General features: G+C 33.7%; 1 long non-coding RNA gene across 1 annotated transcript; it reads right to left on the reverse strand.

Moving 5' to 3' along the window:
- Window positions 1-3,277: 3,277 nt before the first annotated feature.
- LOC109174107 lies at window positions 3,278-9,264 on the reverse strand. Its single transcript, XR_002053016.1, has 3 exons — window positions 9,176-9,264; window positions 8,534-8,537; window positions 3,278-3,289 (listed from the first exon to the last, which is right to left on the reverse strand). It is a non-coding gene; the product is annotated as an uncharacterized LOC109174107 (long non-coding RNA).
- Between the last annotated feature and the right edge of the window lie 689 nt (window positions 9,265-9,953).

Raw genomic sequence — 9,953 nt, forward strand, 5'->3', positions numbered from 1 at the left:
GTAATTTATTGGGATAAAATGATGGATGTATTTATATTAGAATTGGTGAAAGGTTTTATAACTCTTCTAGTGTGGTAGTGCTTACCTTTATGGTGTGTTTGGTTCATGGAATAGGTCGGGAATGGAATACCGTTTCCGGGAATAGACCTACTCCATTGTTTGTTTTGTCATTTTATTCAAGGTAATAGCTTTCCCGGGAATGAGCTATTCCCTTTGCAGGGGGAATAGCCATTCCAAGGGGACTCAACCTGGTATTAGCTATTCCCAAGTATTTGGGAATAGCTTTAGTACTATAATATCGAAAATACCCTACCACTGCCACTAGTGCCGCCGTCTCCACCACCAACCCACAACCACCGCCACCACCACCACCGCCGGCACTGCTACCACCGCCGCCACCTCCACCGCAACCACCACCGCCGCCACCACCACCACCACCACCACATATTTTTATAAGGGTATTTATGTCTTTTGAAACATATTTCATTCTATTCCTTAAACCAACCAAACGCTATAATATAATTCTTAAAGTCTATTCCTTCCGCGAACCGTCCGCATCTTAGGAAGCAAAACTCATGCCCACCTGCGGTAATTTTGATTCCATGGGTGCTTTGCCCGCACAGGTTTGAATCCTACCGCTCACCTATCTTCGTTGTCACCTAATAGGTAGTATTTAAGAGAAAAATTTAGTTTCAAGTGATTTATTTGATTTAGTTCTTTTACCCCAATTTTGTCACCCAAGAAGTAGTATTTGGGAGAAAAGTCAAAATTTAATGTCAAGAGTGGGTGTGCCGGAGTGGTTATTGGGCATGGCTAGAGATCATGTGGGCTTTGCTTGTGCAGGTTTGAATCCTGTCGCATACATTTCTTTGTTGTCACCTAATAGGTAGACTTTATGAGAAGAATTTATTGTCAAGTTTCAATTGATTTCTTTGATTTAGTTCTTCTACCCCAATTTTGTCACCCAATTCAATAAGTAATATTTGAAAAAAAAAAGTGAGAACTTAATGTTAAGAGTGGGCGTGATGAACTGGTTATTGGGCTTAACTAGAAATCATGTAGGCTTTGCCCACGCAGGTTCGAATCTTGTTGCTCATGTTTCTTTGATGTCACCCAATAGGTTGTGATCCACTCACTTATAGATTCTTGATATGAAAGGCCTGAGTACCCTAAGATCAAAAGGGCTTATTCCGATGCAGATAATTGATAAATCGAAAGGTGAAAACCATGGGCCTATTCACTATTATGTAGGATCGTTTGTACAAGTTGTATGGTTATTTTGTATATAGAAGTAATGAGTAGGTTTTGGTAATTAGGGGTTAACAATAATTACCAAGTCTATTATCTAATGTTGGTTTATCTATATCAGTGAGGAATGGATGAAATTTAAACAAGAGTATGGTGTGGGACAGGAATATTTAATTATTGTTATATTATTTTAAACAAGAGTATGGTGTGGGACAGGAATATTTAATTATTGTTATATTATTATTGTGACTCACGAAATACAATACAAGAATATTTAATTATGGTTATATTATTATTGTGTGCCTCACCCATTAAAACTTGAAAAGAAACTAATAATAATAATAATAATAATAATAATAATAGTAATAATAATAATAATAATAATATAAGTGGTAAAAATAATATCTAAAAGTAATTAAGTGTTAATAAAAATAGTAAGAATATTAACGTAAGAATTATAACATAGAACAAATAGTAATAATTAATAACTATAGTCTAGGATTAAATTTGGAATTGTCAGGAAAAGATAAGCGACCTCTGGTGAAATTAACTTTTTATCGATTTAAATATTCTTAATTTATTACAACTATTTCATTCCGTGCATCGCACGGGTGAAAATACTAGTATTAGGTAATTATATGTTCGTGAATTGTAGTACTTTAATATATTCTATTAGGACTATTTTACAATATTAGAATAGGAATTTGAATGAAGAATTATAGTATGAATAGAAAAATAAGAAATAATATATTTTATTAGGATTTGTATTACATAATTTTACAATATTAAGCAAATTTTAATAGTATATGACTGTTTTGGACGGAAGTTAAAATAGAGAATTTTGTTTTTATATATAGTACAGAGTATAGAATACATTACGAATAAGAATTTTAATGTAGAATTGTAGTACGAATAGTAAAATAGTATAGTATAGAACTGTTTTGGGCGGGAAGATAAAATTGAGAATTTTGTTTTTATTAATAGTGTAGATAGATTATTAAAGTTTAATTTAATTGATAATAATTGAAAATTTAATTTAAATTAATTGATAATTGCAAATTTAATAACAATATTAAAATTAAAAAAAATAAAAATATTAAATAAAAACTGGAAGCACAAATATTTTAAAAATTATGTTATAAAAATTAAATTAAAAATAAAAAAAATTAAGTAGCTGGCTGTTGCATTTGCAACCGCTAGTTTTTTTTTTTTTTTTTTTTTTTTTAACATAAATATTAATTTCAGAGTGGCCGCCAGCTCTGAACCGCTTTAGCGGGTGCCTATAACGGTTGGATTGCGCTCATCTCACTGTTTTTTTTTTTTGTTTTAAAATATATCTCCAAAAATCAATGTGTTGATGGAGAATATTTTTGCTCAAAAATCGACCTTCCCATCATAGAAAAAAAAAAAAAAAAAAACAAACAAACAAACTATTGCATCAAGTTTTTAGAGCTGCAAAAACGCAGATTGAGGGGAATGCAGTCTTTTTGTTCATGAAATGTATTGTCATGAGATGAGATGAGAGTGAAATTCATCTTCCTGATCGCCTCCAGTAATGTGGCCATCCACACACGTACGATTCGTTGAGATATAGCCTAGGGGGTATTGCAGAGTATGCAACTCCAAGCTTGCCCCCACCCCCATTTTACCCCTACCCCCACTCTAAATTTTTTAGTAAATATTTATGTATATATTGATATAGTAATGATAAAATACACTTTTTGCCCCTCTCTAATTTTTTTATAAGAAAAATCTATTATGTTTATATTAAATAAACTCAAAATATATATTAAAGTTCAAATTCATTAAATAAAAAGAAATAAATCAAATAATTAAAGTGACCATTTTTTTATTATCTTATTTCTTTTATCAAGATTTTAATAATGAATGGCATCAAGTATACATTTTAATTTTTTTTAAAAAAAAATCCTCCAAATTTGAGATATATGCTTTGGTTTTATTAGTTATATATGTTGAATAATTAATTAGTGATTTATTGTGTGTTTTAATTATTTATTTACATTTTTAAAATGTACATTTACTAGTTTAAATGATTAGTTTTGAAATTGACAAAAATTAATATTGATTATTTAATTCATCTAATTTTTGTTTTATCTCTCAAATTTTGAAATATTCAGTTAACCAGTAAAATGAATATAAGTTAATTATGACAAAATTTGGTATCAAAATAATTGACAAAACTTTTTATTTGATGTTAAGTGACAATCTATATTTAAATAAATGTTGTGGTTATTGTTATTATTATATTTTGTGTTATGTGAAAAAAATTCTAAAGTAATGATCGACACATGTGTCGACCGTACTCATATAATTATGTATTTCATACTTTACTACACATAGTATAATTAGAAATCATTATCAATAATAATCACAATATCACTACTGGAAATTATGGAATTTTCGACCACTTGAAAGTGATCTTAAATCAAGTCGAAAGCTTTGTTCCAACCACTTTTGGTATCCGGAAAAACATTTGTTGCTATTTTCGACCACTTTTTGCTTTTGACTTGATTTAAGATTACTTTCAGGTGGTCGAAAATTCCATAATTTCCAGTGATAATGTATGGTATATATAATAATATGGTGCAATTAATTATAATGTTGACTAACATTGTAAGTTTTCTTTACTACCCCCCCCCCCCCCCCCCCCCCCACACCTCAAGTTTTCTGGCTCCGTCCCTGGTTGTGAGGAATGGTCCACCTATTAGCTAGCCATCCATTTTTTGCGGACAATAGCCTTTTATTCTTCAAAGCTAATATCCAAGAAGCAATGACCATCATACAGACCGTACCCGTCAGACTTATGAGGAGGCTTCCGGATAGTCAGTGAACTTTAACAAGTCCACAATCACATTCAGCTACAATACCACAGGCCATATGTGTTCGTGATGATGAGCTTGCCGGACTTGGGTAAGTACCTTGGATTGTATTGTCATCGGTCATTGGTAGGCCGGAATAAGAAGAGGGTATTCAACTACATTTTAGAGATAGAAATTATCAAACAGGGTAGGCAAAGGCTTCATATCAACTTGGTGTAGCTAGCAACCCTCTGGTGAATGTTTGAAGTACCCCAGACCACAATCCCAATTAAGTGGCTTCACCAGATCAGATGTCAAGTGGACAAATCATAGATGCTTCGCCATCTGCAATGATATGCGAAGGCCAAGCTTTAATTTGGCGTAGTATTATATTGTTTGATGACACTGTAACACCCCGTGTTACGATCTCCAAACTCGGAATTAATTATATAATTAATTCCGCCAAGAACAGTTAATAGGGAGTTAATTTCTGTTAATTAATTAATGTCGTGGTCCACGGAGGACCATGTACCCTTGCCTATAATAAAGACCAGTCGTTATATTATAGACCGCGGTGCATGTGCACCGCGGTCAAAAACGACGCCGTTTCTTTAAGTAAAGAAACGGCCCGCCGTAAGAGTTAACGGAGTCCGTTTGTTTGGTGTATTAAACACCAACTGACACTACAGTATATCCAAACCGACACTGCAGTTATATCAAAATGATACTGTAGTTATAGTGAAATGAAACTGCAGTGTATATAAACTGAAACTGAATAACATTTCACATATTTGAGTGTATATTGTACAATGAAGCTGTAATTATATCAAAATGATCATGTAGTTGTGTTTTAATGAAACTATAGTGTATATAAAATAAAATTAAATAACATTTTCACATATTTGAGTCTATAAATATCGAATGAAACTATAGTTATATCGAAATGAAACTGTAGTTGTGTTCAACTGAAACTGCAGTGTATACAGAATGACACTGAATAACAGAGTTACTTTTTGCAAAAGGGTGCGAAACGGCGGAAATAAACATTGTTAATTTTCATTTAAAAAAAGACGCGCGGTGCATAATCGATTATGCACCGCGGTGCATAATATAATTTCCCAATAAAGACCCTAAAAGCCTAAATATGTTACTATATATGGACCTTGGATAATTAGTATATAGGCTATGATATTAGGGCCCAAACCCTGAGCCCAAATATATATATATATATATATATATATATATATATATATATATATATATATATATATATATATATATATATGTCCCATACCTGGCCCAGAACTCCTCTCAAACCCAACCCATAATAGCAATCCTATTACTATTATTATAAGAAGTATGTATATGTGTATATATATAATAACGCCTAAGGATACGTAGTATGCCCGTATATGCATATAGATTATACGAAGACATAATTATACATACATACCTCCCTCCACTGTGTAGTATATATATACACACATACATGTATATATATATATATATATATATATATACCAAGGCCTAATCTATACGGGTAGTATATATACGTATGAGTATCTACAAGAAAGCCTAAACCACCTCCTTCTCCTCTCCCTGCCAAGAAACTCGTGTGGTATTATTCTTGGTGTATTGGGCGGGAATTCACATGTTTGGGTGTTAATTATGTTAGAAAAGCATGATAGGATATGTGCCGCATATTTCTTGATTGTGATCCGTTAAATGTTTACGTATCGTTGTCGATTGCGTTTGAAAGTGTCTAAGCATGGTTTCGGGTTCCACAAAGGTTCCCGGGGTGTTTTTGGTAAGAAAGAGTCAGTGGGGGGTAGGGGACCCGCCACCTACCCGCGGCCAAGATGGGCAGTTCCGGCAGCGGGCAGCCGGCGGGCGGGCAGCTGCCCGCCGGGCACCCGCTGCCCGGAACAGTTAACGCCGGTGGGCAGCCGGCGGGTGAACCCTCACCCACCGGCTACCCGCTGGAAATCACCCCAACCCGGGATTTTGGCTTCCCCGTTTGATGTTCCCCCGACCCCCGTGGTGTCCCAACGAACCCCTCCCATCGTGCCTATGTCTAGTTTGATGTTCGGATACCATTCGTAGGCTGAAAGAGTCTTGTATATTGCATGCTAGTTGAATTGGTATCCCGTTGGCCTAGGTGTAAGACGTATGAACCCCTTAGGACTATTCTTAGTTGTGGATGACCACGCATAGGTTTCATTATACGTTTTCTCCCCCTTCCCAGTGTTCTAATGTGGGCTGCTTGTACTTGCTATGTGTTATGTGTGCATGTTACCCCAATTTGGTTGCGATCAAATTGGTTATACGGGCAGTTGGATGGGTTGAGAACCATACTAACTGTTAACCAGGCCGGTTGCGATCGGTCAGGTATATAAATATTATATAGGGCTGCGGTCCACCGTTTGGTTGCGATCAAACGTTCTACATGAGCTGCGGTTCATATTTCCTGGCTGCGGTCAGATGACATACTCTTGGGCTGCGGTCCACTGTTTGGTTGCGATCAAACTATGATGAGCTGCGGTTCATCGGTCGGTTGCGATCGACCCCTCCGTGTTGCAATACGGGGCAGGGTGCTGCGGGGCCGTGTCAGAGCTATATGCGCTGACCCTCATGTATGGGCATGCGATTGGTCCTGTCACTACTACAGAAAACGGTTTTAACGTCGGTTAAAATACCCCATTTAACGTCGATTATCTTTCGACGTCGTCTTAAGAGACGTCGTAAGTAAATGATACGACGTCGGTTGAACAACCGACGTCGTATGTAATATACGGCTTCGGCTTTTACCTAAAAGCCGAAGCCGTATATATATATATATATATATATATATATATATATATTTTAAATAATTTACATACGACGTCGGTTTTTAGGTAAACGCCGAAGTCGTACATATTTATTATTTTTAAAAAATAAAAAATAATTAGCCTACGGCGTCGGTTTTTAGGTAAAAACCGACGCCGTATATATATATATATATATATATATATATATATATATATATATATATATATATATATATATATATATATATATATATATATATATATATATATATATATTTTTTTTTATAAAAAAAATAATAAATATATACGGCTTCGGCTTTTACCTAAAAGCCGAAGCCGTATATATTTATTATTTTTTAAAAAAATAATAATTGACCTACGACGTCGGTTTTTAGGTAAAAACCGACGCCGTATGTTCTTTTTTTATTTATTTATTTATTTATATGCGTTTTATGTTTTCTACCCCACCTGTATCAATTTTCAAACCCTGCGCAGCTAGCAATTTAACATTCAGCATTCAACATCAACTAATTTATTAAACTAATTCAAGCTACTAAACATAAAACTAATATAAGTACCACAATTCAACAAAACTACTAAACATTAAGCCAATAAACATAAACTAATTTTAAACGTAAAGTATCAAACTATTAAACATGAAACTAATATAAAGAACACAATTCATTAAGCTAATTCAAGCTACTAAACATAAAACTAATATAAGTACCACAATTCAACAAAACTACTAAACATTAAGCCAATAAACATAAACTAATTTTAAACGTAAAGTATCAACTAAGAAGCGTTTTATTAACCCATTCATCAATAAGAAGCTTAGACCATTTGTCTCTAACTTCATCAATCTCTTTTTTGTTGTAGGGCAATCTTCCTTGTCTTTCCAAAGCCTACAAAGTTCAAAAGAAATAAAATTAATAAATAAGCAAGTATTTTTAAACATTTGAAGCCAAAAGATATATTAAGAAATTACTTGCCTTATCCATTCCTTTGCTTAGATTGTTGGAAACAATTTCCAACATGAACTTCATCACATAATAACCACATTCGGTGGTTCCCTTTTGTATAGCACACTACATTGAATTACAATAAAAATAAAATAAATTAATAAAAAAAAATAATAAGTTTGCATGTTTTACAAAGTGAATGAAGTACTTACCGAACATATAGTCCATTTTGGTGAACGATTTTGTTTCTTTCCACTCATCATGTTTGTTGCAGTCATACACCTATTAATATAAGACATAGAATATATATAAATACTTGGCATCACTAGTTTAATGATAACTATTAATTAATTATATAAATTTACATACGTTTCCATTATATGTTTAATGTCTTCACGCGGCCCATGACCAAGTGAATCAAACCAAAAAATTTCATTTAGTCGAGGACAAATCGCCATCAACATCCAATGCTCACTACAAATAAATAATTTATTAGTTTTAAGTGAATATAATATATAATAAAAATATATTATATATAAGTACTTTTATTTAAAACGTAATTAATACTTACTTGAGAACATATGGGGCTAAGTATACCAATTTCTTCCCCGACTGCATGGTGGCATTTATATATGATTTCCTGTCTTCCATATTATTCATTTGTGGTTGAATCCAATATGGATCTAGGAAGCCATACGTGTCTTTTGATGCCAACTCAAAACTAATGTAAATACCCCTATTCTCACAAACACAACCAATTATATATAGATTACCAACTATATAAATATAAAACTATTATGAATAAATAATACTAAAGAACTTATTACCTCATAAAGAACTGAATTAGAGAAACATCGATGGTCTCCATATTTAAGAAACGCATTATCTCATCACTTAGAAGGTGCAAGTCATAGTCAATGTTGCCCATAATACCACGAGCCACATGGACCACAAGAGGGTGTTCAAAATGGCGAGCTATTGGAAAGGCCTTTTTGCATCCATCAGTCAAAGAATCATCATCAGGTATAGTGAATTGTTGATGAACGGATTGCACACCCGAATGAAAAGTCAATTTGGTCTTTTCTTTTGACTGTGAATTATAATACAAGTAAGAATTATTATTTTAAAAAGTAAATTACTTACTATTTTAAAATAGAAATATTTTCAGTATACATACCACATCAACTTTAGTACATAACTCTACCAGCTTCTTTGGCCAAGCAATAAAGTGTTGAATTGCATCACCTACAAGCTGAACCTCACTGGTGGGGATTGGTACATGTGCACTTGGATCACTAACTTCATTTACGCTCACCTTCACATGATTTATATCCAATACAACCCCATGAACCTGTCCACCACTGTAAGCTGTCCCATATGCTACTGGACGTCTAATTGGATCTTCTAAGAACAGTTGACATCGTGCCCCTAACTACAATAATTTTTAATTAAAAATCATATAAAATTTTATTGATAAATAATAATAAGATAACTTTAAACGAATACTTACAGTCGGTAAATTACTAAAAGGGTCTGGGGAACTAGCTTTGTCACTTGGAGGTAGTGACACAACATCCACACATACGTCATCCACCTGCTTTGCTTGTAAAGGAGTCTGCATAGCACTAAATTTCAACATCATACTAGCTATTTTTGCCTCAAATTGCTCAGTTAATCGTTGACCAAATTCCTCCCGTTCAGAAATATTTTGCTGCTTTTGTTTCTCTAACGCTACTGCAACAGCATCATCAACCATTTGTTGAACATCTTCAGGAGGCTTTTCGCGACGTTTTGCATGGCCAAATACACTTTTGAAGCCATGTCCTCTTCCCATGGCTCTAACACGTCCAGAATGCTCATCAGTACCCAATGCAACAGTCAATGAATCTTGTCTTCCTTTCTCAACAAATTCTCCTTGAGAAATTTGGATCTCAAGAGCATCCTAACATATATAAAAATTATTCAATAATAATTACTATTACTTTAGTAAATGACAACATATTTACTTACAATTTTTTCCGCCACCAATCTTGTTGATTCAGTGCGATAATTTCCTGACTTGTCAATTCTTGCTTTCTTCCACTTTTCGGCTCTACGTGGAGGACTTGGAGGACTCA

Source organism: Ipomoea nil, unplaced genomic scaffold (genome assembly GCF_001879475.1).
Source record: "Ipomoea nil cultivar Tokyo-kokei standard unplaced genomic scaffold, Asagao_1.1 scaffold0519, whole genome shotgun sequence".
In the NCBI taxonomy this organism is placed as follows: Eukaryota; Viridiplantae; Streptophyta; class Magnoliopsida; order Solanales; family Convolvulaceae; genus Ipomoea; species Ipomoea nil.